The sequence below is a fragment of the Orcinus orca genome, chromosome 20, assembly GCF_937001465.1.
Source record: "Orcinus orca chromosome 20, mOrcOrc1.1, whole genome shotgun sequence".
Taxonomy (NCBI): domain Eukaryota; kingdom Metazoa; phylum Chordata; class Mammalia; order Artiodactyla; family Delphinidae; genus Orcinus; species Orcinus orca.
This window is the reverse complement of record NC_064578.1, coordinates 12500652-12514001: the sequence shown is the minus strand read 5'-3', so window position 1 is coordinate 12514001 and position 13350 is coordinate 12500652. Positions and strand designations below refer to the sequence as shown.

Genomic DNA, 13350 nt, shown 5'->3' with positions numbered 1-13350 from the left:
CAATTGGAATTTCTCATATATCTGGGCGTCAGCTGGCTGTAGGCTGGTCTAGAAGGGACTCAGAAGGACAACTTGCTCTCTTCCACGTGGTTTCTCGTGTTCCAACAGCATTCTAAGAGAAAGCAGGAATCTGTGAGGGCCAATATATCATTTTCATAGCTTTGTAGCCAAGCAAGTCACAAAGCCAGCCTCAATTCAAGAGGCAGGGAAATAGACTGCACCTCCTGATAAGAAGACCTGCAAAGTCAAGTGGTAATTGAGGCCACTCCTTTTCCATAATGACCTCTAAATCCCACTGAGAGATCAACTACTTCTGATACAGAAATAAACTTCCTTCAAGCTATTTAGCAAAATGTGACCCACGGCTGGACACAAAGAAATGATAGCTTGTGTATGAAGAACACCTCAGTGTTCTTCAGGATTGCTTTCCTGGAAAAACAAAATACAAAACCAATTTCCCATGGCATAACAAAAGCAGTGTAGGGCCTTATGCAGTAAAGGGTTAACTTAGCAAGTGTGGGTCGTCTAAACCTTGTGCCTTCCAGAGGAAGGCTTGACTGTTGGCCAGCCCTTGGGAGGTAACGTCTAACCTCTAAGCTGGTAGAATATCCTGTCTGATAAGAGTGTTTTTCTTTGCCTGGAGACCTTGAACCAGCCAGATGCTTTACGCTGGGGCCCTCGGTCCACATGGTATCAGTTCGACCTGGGGAGGGGCTGGAGACTAAGGTCAGCTGTGTGGGCAGTCAGACATGCCCATAGCACCAATCTGCAATAAAGACCCTGGACACCAAGGCTTGCCTGAGCTTCTGGTTAGCAATACTCCATGTGTGATGTCACATACCATTGCTGGGAGAATCAAGCGCTGTATGCATGACACCACTGAGGGAGGACAGATGGAATCTTGTGCCTGGTATCTCGAGGACCTTGGCCTTCGTGCATTTTTCCATTGCTGATTTTAATCTGTGTCCTTTCACTGCAGCAAACTGTAACCATGAGTGCAGCAGCTTGCTGAGTTCTGAGTCCTTCTAAGGAAAAACTGAACCTGAGCATGGTCTGTGGGACCTCCTAAAACAGTCATATTAATATTTTGAAGCCATTTTGAAGCCATAGACAGATTATTTTTTTCAGAATTAAAACTTGTTGGCTTCTCCAGGCTTTTGTTTTTCCGTTTGTAAACAGGTATTTGGACCAATAGCCTCCTGATCTATTCTATTTATGGATCTACTTATAAAATAGGGGAAGTTTTGATGCAGTTGCTTTATTTTTTAATAATACTTTGTCCAATAATACTCAGACCCACATCTTTCTGACTTATATGAAATTATCTCTAAATTCTCTATAAAAAACAATGCACCCAGTAATAAACCTGATTCCAAATGACTATGATTTTTTTTTCCCCAAGGTGGGATAAATAGGATATTCTTTAGGTGTCTCTCCACAAGGAGGAGATATAGCAGGGAACTAGCTGGAGTTCTTTGCAGTCCCAAGACCCGGCTAGCAGGAAAGAAGAACTGAAGGAGCAGCTACCTACCTTGGTGTTATGCGGGGCCACCACCGTTCCCCTGAGGTGGGCAGCCCTGAAAAGTTGGATGGTGCTGGAAGCTACCCACTCCAGCAGGATGCAGGATGCGTAGGCAGCACTTGGTACACTCAGGTGGACAGGACTATAGAACTGCATGATACTGATAGTAGCTGGGTTTCAAGCGTCGTTACTACTTGCCTCAGTCATTCATTCATTCCTCATCTATACCAAGCACAGTGCTGGAAAGCCCTCAGTAAATGAGACAGACAGTCCTTATATGCCCGGAGGATCCTTGATGAAGACTTCTAAGCCATTAACCATGTAAGATCGCTTCATTCACTGAGGTGAAAGATGGCCTTGTCAAACACTCAGTTAAGATAACTAAATTTTTCGAGGTTCAGGTTGGTTCCGTTCTCCAGAGTTAATTTATGTTAAAAACAAAGGAAAGATAGCATGAGATATTCACTTTGCTCCAAATAAGGAGAATTTTTGCAGGCTCCCTACTTTGTAATTTTGTTTTGTTTTTTAAATATTTTTTATTTCACGCCAGGTTTTAGTTGCAGCACACGGGATCTTTGTTGTGGCACATGGGGTCTTTTTTTTTTTTTTTTAGTTGCGGCATGTGGGCCCTTTAGTTGTAGCATGCGGGCTCTTAGTTGCATCACGTGGGATCTAGTTCCCTGACCAGGGATCGAACCCGGGCCCCCTGTGTTGGGAGCACAGAGTCTTAACCACTAGACCACCAGGGAAGTCCGTGTAATTTTGCCATGAAAAAAAAAAAAATAGAGGCCACTTCTCAGAGCCCCAAATGAGGAGGGAAAGGCTGTGATTAGATATCATTCCTTTCCATCATCTCAGGTATATAAAAGAGGGAGGCCGGTCGACTGGCTGGGAGAAATTGGTGACCAGATGGAGTGGTATTGTCAGACACTGGAAATAATACAAGGAAAGGAACATCCACTGGTAGGTGTCTGATTGTGGAGTCTTGGAATCATGATTATAGGGATTATGGAGCCTAATACGTGATTATGGAGTCTTGGCTCAAACCTCACCTGCTGAGTAAAGTCTTCTCTAGCCATTCTACTAAAAAATGCACACACACCCCGACACTCCTGATACGACCCTCTTAGCAGTGAACTCCATCTGACATGCTCTATGTTTTACTTATTGTTTATTGCCTGTCTCCCTAAGTAGAATGTAAGCTCATAAGGGGAGAGAGCTATGGGTCGCTCACAGCTGTGCCCAAGCACAGTGCCTGCCACCAGCAGGTGCTTGACAAACGTTGATGGCAGGAATGCTGAATAAAGGAGTAGAAAATAATGATGCTTGGGGAAAAAACCTGAACCTCTCACTCAGAAAAAGAATTGTTCTAAAACCTGGCAAGGAGTAAGGAATTGCTGTTAGTATTTGGCCAAAAATTCTTCTTAAACCTTGACCTTCTCAGGTTCTGAGTCTAGATGAAGTAACAGAAAATTGATAATTAAAATTTAAGGTGATCAGGAGAATCCAGACTGTGTGGAAGTTCTTCAGAATAGACAATCCAGTGTTTTCAGCCTATAAATGGCAAAGAAAAAACAAAAAAAGATATGGAGGGGGGGACCTATGTATTAAAAGACATTAATCGTGGGATGTGGATTCATTTGGATCTTGAGTTTTTAAAATTTGAAGAAATGTTCATGGAAACAATTTGGAAATATGAACAACAACTGGACATTTGAATACTATTAAGGAAACTTCTAAAATATTTTAGGTGTGATAATGGCGCACAGTGACTGTGCTTTACAGTGTGATCCACAGGCCCCTGGGGTCTCCAAGACCCTTGCATGGGATCCAGGAGGTCAAGGCTCTTTTAATAACAACACTTCGGCATTATTTTCCTATTTCGTTGAGTTGACATTTGCACTGACGGTGCAAAAGCAGTTGGTGGGGGAGCTTGCTGGTGCCACAGCAGGATTCCAGACAGTGGCACCAAGCGGCACTGGAAGTCACTACCTATTTTTTTTCTTTTGGCAGCGCTGCGGCCTGCAAGATCTTAGCTCCCCAACCAGGGATGGAACCCATGTCCCCCTGCAGTGGAAGCATGGAGTGCTAACCACTGGACCATCAGGGAATTCCCTGGCAGTCACTGCTTTCTGCGCTCTCACGCAATTGCAGGAAAGAAGTGCCAGTTTCACTTAAGAATGACCTTAATGGAGCAGTAAAAACGATTAATTGTATTGTCTCAACCTTTGAGCGCATGTCTTTTTAATATTCTGTCTGATGAAACGGGAAGTACATACAAAGTACTTCTGCTGCACACACAGAAGCAAGACGTTGTCTCCAGGAAAACCACTTGTGCGGTTGAGTCGTGAGCTGAACTAGCTGCTTTTCTCATGAAACATTTTTACTTGAATGGCTGACAGTCAAACAAAGGCTGGGTGTTTGGCAGACATTTTCTCAAAAATGAATGAAGTGAGCTGTCATTTCCAGGAAAACAAGTGACTATATTTCTTGCCCAATGATAAAAGGAGCTTTCAAGTAAAAATTTGAATTTTGGCAAAAACCTGATTCTGCTTCCCAATACTTATTAAAGCTTTTCTGATGAGACCAGTGGTGATATTATTATGGTCATTTGATACTATTTGTAATAAAATGTATCAACATTTCAAAGATCTTTATGACTCAGTAAGCCAGTGTTTTTCAAAGACCAGGGCATGATGTTACAAAATCATGCCTGGATAAATGATCCATTCAAAGTACAAGAAAGACCAATGGATTTTAATATAACAGAGTATACAAGTTCTTTGATAAAATCATATGATCTAGGGTCTATGACCCATGGGAATGTCATCTGAGCACGTAAACAAAAATAAAATTTTTTGTCAATATCTATGAGCTAACCACACTGTTATTTATGAGGTTTGGGATATTTGCTCCACTTTAAACAGTCACTATTATAACAGTTAAAATCTCTTTACATCCAATAACAGTGCCATACAAGCATGTACTTACTGTTGGTGCCAGTGCTTGTTGGAACGGAAGTGGATATTACAACATGCTCGGAAGATCAAACAACCACTAGGATATGCTGGGTAGTTGATTGAGAAGAGAGTGAAACCTTAGTGGAAGTTCAAAAAAATTTAAAGCAACATTTAAATTAAAATATGCAATATGTTTTTTTAAAAAACATCCTCTATACTTTTCCTTTATTCCTAAGAGGAAATTAATAGAAAATAATGTGGTTTTGAACTTTGCACGGTCTTCAGAAACAGTCCATGCACACAGTACTCTATGCTGTTATGCATAAGGCAGTAGGGAGTTTATTTTGTGTCATTTTATTGGGGGAAGAGTGTATATTTCTTCTTTTTGTACATTTCAGTATTTAGTCTTTATGCATAATTTTTACAAAAATAGGATCACACTCTACATACTCTTGTGTGATCTACATTTTTTCATTTCTCAACTCATTAGACACCTCCCCCATGGAGTTAGTATACATTATCATTTTCAATGTCTCCCCAAATTCCATTTACATATCAACTTAATTACATCTATTGAAAGAGTTTTAGACTGTTTCCAGTGTTTTGCAGATATAAGCTGTAATGTGAGAACATTCATGTATATACATCATGTACAAGATTAAAATCTATGATAATTTAAAATTTTTAACTTTTGATACAATGAGGACTTCAGAAAGATTTTATGTACTATAGTCCCACCAGAATTGTATAAAAAATTTTTCCAAGTTGTTCCAGTCCTGGGTCTCACTACCCTTTTAAACACTGGCCAAACTTATAGGTCAAAATGATATTACATATGTTATCATATAGCTTTTCTTTGATTTTGAGTAGAGAGAAAACATTTTTGATAAATTCTGTGTATTTCATCTTTAATTGGTTCTTCATATACTGAGCTTATTTTTCTTAATGGGGTTAAATTAACATATAAGAGGAGTTCATAAATTAAGACTACCCTTTTTCTTCATTCATGTACCATGTATATTTGCCCAGCTTATTTGTCTTTCACTTCGTTTATAGCATTTTTTTCAAAATTTGTCTCTATAGTTGAATTTGTCAGTTATTTCCTTGATGATTTCTGCCTTTGGTGTCATAGCTTCTCACCCAAAGAATATAAAAAACATTCCCTTATCATTTCTTTACAACTACTTTGATACTTTCACTTTAAAATTTAAATCGTGAATCCGGCTTATACTTAATTGTCCTAATATGCAGTCTTAGGAGTTTAACATTTTTTTCCTCCAAATTGTTAATTAGTTGCCCAAGAACAATCATGGAAAATTCCAATCTTTCACAAGTGCTGTGAAAAAATTAGTATATACACTTGAGTCTTTTTTTTTTTTTCTGGAGCCAGTACTAAAAAGTTTTCATGTTTTAGCTTTGTAATACATTTTTATATCTAATAGTTATTAGTCTCTCTTTTAAAAAAATATCCTGAGTATTCTGTTTTTCTTTCTGATGAAGTATGGAATTATTCCATCAAACAAAAAATAATCAAAAGGGTACAAACAATAAATAACAGAAATACCTTGCTGAGACTTTGAGTTTTATTAATTTACAGAGTTATGCAACAATCACTTCAACCCAGCTTATTATTTTTTTAAATTCTGGTAAAATATATATAATATGAAATTTACCATTTTTAAGTATACAATTCAGTGGTGTTAAGCACATTCACAGTGTTGTTTATCCATCACCATCATCTCTTTTCAGAACTTTTTCATCATCCCAAATAGAAACTCCCTACCCAGTAACTCCCATGCCTTCCCCCACTCTTGTCCCCAGCAATCTCTACTTTCTGTCTATGAATTTGCCTATTCTAGATACTTTATGTAAGCAGAATCATACAATATTTGTCCTTTTGTATGTGGCTTATTTCATTTGTATTTTCAAGGTTCATCCATGTGGTAGCATGTACCAGAACTTCATTCTTTTTTTGACTGAATAATATTCCATTATATGTGTATACCACATTTTATTTATCCATTCTTCTGTTGATGGGCACTAAGGTTGTTTCCATCTTTTTGCTGTAGTGAATAGTGCTGCTATGAACATTGATGTACAAGTAATATATCTGAGCAGAACCCTATGATAGGGTCTTCCCAGGAGAGAACTGCCCCCACCAATGTCCTCTGCCTGCCTCTTGTTTGTAGAAAACTTTAGCCTTGTAGGCCTTCCCCAAGTTCCAAAGAGCAAATTTAATCAGAGAAGTGAGAAAATACAAAAACAAAGAGAAACAGTCAAGCAAGGCAAAATAATAATTGTTCGGCCACTAAACAAACTCAAGGACCTTTAGTTCCTTCGCAAGGGCTATAGATAACATTTTGAACCATATCCTTGAGCTATTTCGCAAATCCTGAAACCTCTGCCAGGTGGAAGAAGTTAACTACCTGTTGACCACAAGCACATAGACCCCAAACTGGTTGAAACCAGAAGGTTGATGATGTTGACTCCTGATTACCTCGCCACCAATCAATCATAAGGAGGTCCATGAGCTGATTACTCCACACCCCACAATCCTCTCCCTCACCCTGTCTTTAAAAATCTTTCCCTAAAAGCCATTGGGGAATTCCAGTGTTTTAAGCATTATTTGCCTCTACTCCTTGCTTGGCCTTGCAGTAAACCCTGCACTTTCCTTCACCACAGCCTGGTATCAATAGACTGGCTTCACTGTTTGCATACAGACCCAAGTCTGGTTCAGTAACAGTAGCTTTTTGAGACTATATGTTGTTTTAATTAAAAACTAGTTGCTACCACTACACACCTATTAGAATGGCCAAAATCCACAACACTGACAACACCAAATGCTGACAGGGGTGTGGAGCAACAGGAACTCTCATTCATTGCTGGTGGGAATGCAAAATGGTACAGCCATTTTGGAAGACAGTCTGGCAGTTTCTACAAAACTAAATATATTCTCATCATAAAATCTGACAGTTGTGTTCCTTGATATTTATACAAATGAGAAACTTACTTTATTTCCACACAAAACACTGCACAGGGATGCTTATAGCAGCTTTATTCATAATTGTCAAAACTTGGAAGCAACGAAGATGTCCTTCAATTGCTGAATGGATAAATAAGTGGTGGTACATGCATACAATGGAATATTAGTCAGTGCTAAAAAGAAATGAGCCATCAAGCCATGAAAAGACATGGAGGAACTTTAAGTGCATATTACTAAGTGAAAGAAACCAATCTGAAAAGGCTACATACTGAATGATTCCAACTATGTTACATTCTGGAAAAGGCGAAAGTGTAATAGGGAAGAAATTTCGTATTCTATTACAAGTTAATCACTAAAGGGATGTTGCCTATAAGCTTAAATTATACATAATAGACCATCTCTGGGAACCTCTGCCTCCCAGGTAATGTGTATTAAGCTAGAATACCTTTCTTCAGCTCACAGGAAACATCTTGACCAGGCCCACCTGTGAATGACTGCAGGAAGAAGAAATTAACATACCCCCTCCAGAGGCTGAGGGGAACCAGGAAGTGTTTGACCCTACTCCCTCCCTTTTTTTAGTGTAAAAGAAGTCTGAGTTCTAACTCAGGCAAGATGGTTCTTTGGGACACACATTCATCTTCTTCTCCGTCTGCTGGTTTTCTGGGTTAAGTCGCTATTTCTTGCCCCAAGAACGTCTCTTGATTTATTGGCCTGCGGTGCAGCTTGGACTTGGTAACAATCCTAGGAGTACAGTAAAAAGGTCAGTGACTTTCAGGGACTCAGGGAGAGGGAGGGAAGGATGAATAGACGGAGCACAGGGGATTTTGTGGGCAGTGAAACTATTCTGTATGATACTATGGTGGTGGATACCTGTCATCATATATTTGCCAAAGAGGTATATATTTGCCAAAACCCATAGAATGTTCAACACCCAGAGTGAACCCTAGTGTAAACTATGGACTTCGGGTGATTTGTCAGTGTACGTTCGATCGTAGCAAATGTACCACTGTGGTACTGGAGGTTGATAGTGGAGGAGGCCATGCACGGGGGGGTGCAGGTGGTATAGTGGAACTCTATGTTCCTCATAGACAAACATCTGCATCTCCTCATATTTTACTGTAAACCTAAAACTTAAAAAAAAAAAAATTTGCACCACATGGTATCTTTATGGCCGATTTTATTATTTAAAAATATCAGAAAGGTGTGAACTTAATGTTACGTAGTTATCTTTGAAAAGTGAGATTATGGGTAATATTTATTTTATACATATTTTCTAATTTAAATGCTGTTACCATAGATTACCTGTGTAATCTTTAAAAGCCAGGATTTGTATTTTGGGGTAGGTAGTGGTTATAACTCATAAACCGCTCTGGTGGAAGTGAAGTCCAGGCCAAGGGATTATCTTGGTCAGCGCTCATCCGACTGGCTAAACAAGGTGAAGACTTTCCTGAGAGTCCCTACGGTGAGGCCCTGCAGGCTTATGGGAAATGTAGTCCCGAAGTTCGATGGACCACCCCTCGGAGGACCCTGGGACGGCAAGCAGCCCCTGCATCTGCGCATGTGCAATGCTGCCAGCGCGCCGGTGGCCGCCCTTCCCCCACCTCCCGCCGCGAGTGGGTGACAGGGCTCCGGTCTCCACGCGTTTTAGCCGCCCCGCGCCGTGACCCGGCCTGGCACTGAGCCACGAGCGGAGGCTGTGCCTCTCCAGGTATGAGGGGGCCTGCCAGGCAGCTCCGCGGGGTGTGGGGGCCGAGGGGAAGGAGATGAGGGATGGGCTCGTGCCCGCGTGGGGTGGAAGCCCAAACTTCGGGGACTCGCAGGCGGCGGCGACCCTCGGGGTGGTGTCTGGGGCAGCCCGGCCCTCTCCTCGGCGCGGGACCTGCTGGGCCCGCCTGGCCGGACGTGCGGGGGCGGGAACGGCCGAAGGGGAGGGCGGTGGCGAGGGCCAGCCTTCCTCCCTTTGTCAGGCAAAGCGCCTCCGACCCGCCGCGAAGGTCTTCGGCCGCGCGGCAGCAGGTCCTGAAACCCGGCGGGCGGGCGGGCGCAGGGCGAGGCTGGGGGCGGGGCCGGGCGCACCTGGCAGCGCCCGGATGCCGCGTGCGGCTGCCCAGGGCCTCGCGGGGTGGAGGGAGGCTTGAAAGGTTTCCCAAGTTTCTTGATGCGCAAATTGCTGAATGAGTAAGACCTGTGACCTCTTTGCAAGAGCCTTTTCAGCTGAAGTGTTCACCCAATCCTCACACCTACCCTGTGTCTTCGCTTGGTTCCTCAGTTTCAACAGAAGGAAAAGTGAAGGCTCTGGTGAAGTGATTTACCCAAGGTCACACAGCCAGCTGGTATTTTGTCATATGAATGGAAAATATTTTTTCATTTGCCTTTTAATTTTGCTCATTGGTGGTTTTTGCCATGGAGGCGTTTTGAATTTCTTTATGGTTGAATTTACTGCTCTTCCTTTTTATGACACCCAGAAGCCTTCACTACTTTGAGATTATACAAGTTTTACTAATGATTCCCACTGGTACTTTAGAATAAGTTATATTTTAAAGAAATTTGTTGGGACTTTTATTTTTAAGATGTTGGAGGTAGGAGTTTATTAATTAATTTATTTTTGCTGTGTTGCGTCTTCGTTTCTGTGCAAGGGCTTTCTCTAGTTGTGGCAAGCGGGGGCCACTCTTCATCGCGGTGCGCGGGCCTCTCACTATCGCGGCCTCTCTTGTTGCGGAGCACAGGCTCCAGACACGCAGGCCCAATAGTTGTGGCTCACGGGCCCAGTTCCTCCGTGGCATGTGGGATCCTCCCAGACCCGCTCCGCGGCATGTGGGATCTTCCCGGACCGGGGCACGAACCCATGTCCCCTGCATCGGCAGGCGGACTGTCAACCACTGCGCCACCAGGGAAGCCCTGTTGGTACTTTTATTATGATCCAGTTAATGATTACATTTAATTAGGGGGAATGGACACCTTTTTGATGTTGGATCTTACTGTAGGCCTTCCCATTTGTTCCTCTTTCATTTTTCCCTCTTGCCAGCATTTATAAGTTTTTTCGTAAAATATTTGCATTTTTATTAAGTTTATTCTTATGTAGTAATTTATTGCTATTGAAGATGGAATTTTTTTCCCATTATTTCATCTTTTTTCTCTTGAGTTTGTTGATATTTCCCACTTTTCTTATTTTGTGTATTTGCTCCTTTTTCTCCTTAATTAACATAGCTAATGTTTATCAATCTTTTTGTGAAAGAATAACTTTTTAATGTCTGTAGCATCTGTAGTAACGTCTCAATTATTCTTGACATTGGTTTTTTTTTTTTATTTGGCTGCATTGGGTCTTTGTTGCTGCGTGCGGGTTTTCTCCAGTTGACGCGAGCAGGGGCTACTCTGATGTGCACAGGCCTCTCATTGCAGTGGCCCCCCTTGTTGCGGAGACTGGCTCCAGGCGTGCGGGCCTCAGCAGCTGTGGCACATGGGCTCAGCAGTCGTGGCTCGTGGGCTCTAGAGCGCAGGCTCAGCAATTGTGGCATACAGGCCCAGTTGCTCTGCAGCATGTGCGATCTTCCTGGACCAGAGCTTGAACCCGTGTGTCCCCTGCATTGGCAGGAGGATTCCTAACCACTGCGCCATCAGGGAAGTCCCTTGACATTGGTTTTAATGCTATAAATGTCCTCTAAATACTGCTTTAGCTGCATCCCTCAAATTCTGGTATGTTTTGTTTTCATTTCCATTCAATTCTGTGTTTGCTTGTTTTTTAAAAACTTCTCTTGTGACTTCCTTTTTCACCCATTGTTTATTTAGACATTTGTTATTTAATTTCCAAACATTTGGGGATTTTCTACATCTCTATTATTGATTTCTAGTTTAATTCTGTTTTGGTCAAAGAATATACTTTGTTATGTATTTCAGTTCTTTAAATCTTGAGATTTGTTTCATGGCTAAGGATATGATCTACCTTGGGGATTTTTAAAAAATATTTATTTATTTATTTGGCTATGCCGGGTCTTCGTTGCTGCATGCAGGATCTTTTTAGTTGCGGCATGTGGGCTCTTTCTTGTGCCATGCAGGGTCTAGTTCCCTGACCTGGAATTGAACCTGGGCTCCCTGCATTGGGAGTGTGGAGTCTTAACCACTGGACCACCAGGGAAGTCCCTGGGAATGTTTTTTATGTACTTTAATGACTATTGTGCTGTGTTGGTGGTAGAGTTTTCTGTCAATACTAAATGGGTCAGGGTGGTTGATAGTGTGGTTGAGTTCTTCTGTATCCTTACAGTTTTTTTATCTACCTCTCTTGTCACCTACTGAGAAAAGAATATTGAAGTCTCAAGCTATAATTGTGATTTATCTATTTATTCTTTCACTTTTATCAACTTTTGCTTCTTGTATTTTGAAGTTCTTTTGTGCATATACATTTAGGATTGTTATATGTTCTGGTGATTTGATACATTTATCATGTGTCATTTAGCACAGGGACATGTAATATCACACTTTATCCCTGGTAATATTTCTTATTAAGTCTACTTAGCTTGATATTAATCAGTCCAGCTTTCTTTTGATTAGTGTGTGCAAGGAATATCACTTTTTATTTTTTATTTCCTCTTATTTTGGCTGTGCCTTGCAGCATGCAGGATCTTGGTTCCCCAACCAGGGATCAAACCTGTGCCCCCTGCATTGGAAGCGTGGAGTCTTAACCCCTGGACTGCCAGGGAAGTCCCAAGGAATATCATTTTTTATCCTTTTACTTTTGATCTAGCTATTATTGAAAATTCAATTAACAATCAAGAAGGAAGAGAATTTTATTTGAGCCAGGCTGAGGATTGTAACCCAGGAGACAGACTCTAAGAAGCTCTGAGTACTGTCCTGCCTGTTAGAATTTGAAGGCACAGTCATATACATTTTTTGAGACAAAGGATCATACATCAAAATGACGTACTGACATAAAGTTCACCAATATACAGTAGTCCAGGTAAGCACCTACAAAGCGAGCAGCAAGTCATCATGACCCCCTTACAGAGTTGAGAAAGAATGTTAACCTTTTAAGAAGTTACACTGCTAGCATCAGAAGAAAGAAAAAAAGATCTTTATGGTTGAGTAGGCATTCCCATCTTTGAGAAGGTCTGGTTAATGTGTAATGAGGCTGGATGTTGCACACTAAACAGAGAGGGAGGAGGCCCAAAGGACAGAATTTTACGTTTAAATTTCTTGTTCTGTCTTAAAATTTTATTTCGTCACTATGTTTTTATATTTAAAACACATTGCTTTTATTTTATTTATTTTTAGCTGTGTTGGGTCTTCATTGCTGCGTGCGGGCTTTCTCTAGTTGCAGCAAGAAGGGGCTACTCTTCATTGCAGTATGTGGGCTTCTCATTGCGGTGGCTTCTCTTGCTTCAGGGCACGGGCTCTAGGCATGCGGGCTTCAGTAGTTGTGGCATGTGGGCTCAATAGTTGTGGTGTGCGGACTCTAGAGCACAGGCTCAGTAGTTGTGGCACACGGGCTTAGTTGCTCCGGGACATGTGGGATCTTCCCGGACCGGGGATCGAACCCGTGTCCCCTGCATTGGCAGCCAGATTTTTAACTGCTGTGCCACCAGGGAAGTCCCAAACACATTGCTTTTTAGACAGCACATAGTTTGGTCTTTTTTATCCAGTTTGGCAACCTTTGTCATTTAATTGGTGTGTCTGTACAATGAATTATTGACATGGTTGGGTTAAAATGTACCATCTTACTAGTTTTCTTCTACTTGGCCCATCTGGTGTTTGTTCCTATTTTCCTCTTTTTCTGACTGCTTTTGGATTTAGTGGTAGTTTTTCATGAATCCGTATTTTTCTCCACTATTTGGTTATTGTTTATACCTCTTTAAATTTTTTTGTGGTTGCCCTAAGGTTTAAATAAACTTCTT

At 41.5% G+C, this 13350-nt stretch overlaps 1 protein-coding gene across 11 annotated transcripts in view; it reads left to right on the top strand.

Annotated features, from left to right (window-relative positions):
- ZFP1 (ZFP1 zinc finger protein) overlaps window positions 1-13350 on the top strand; it is a 66446-nt gene that overhangs the window by 18547 nt on the left and 34549 nt on the right. For 5 of the 11 annotated variants that reach the window (XM_033434356.2, XM_033434362.2, XM_033434363.2 and 2 more), the window contains exon 1: window positions 8638-9173. The exons of 2 other annotated variants lie outside the window; for them this stretch is intronic. The gene's annotated coding sequence lies outside the window, so the exon portion shown is untranslated. Of the gene's footprint in view, window positions 1-8624; window positions 9174-13350 lie in introns of those variants that run through there. 4 more of the 11 variants (XR_007474414.1, XM_049703718.1, XM_049703717.1 and 1 more) reach the window with 2 other exon arrangements.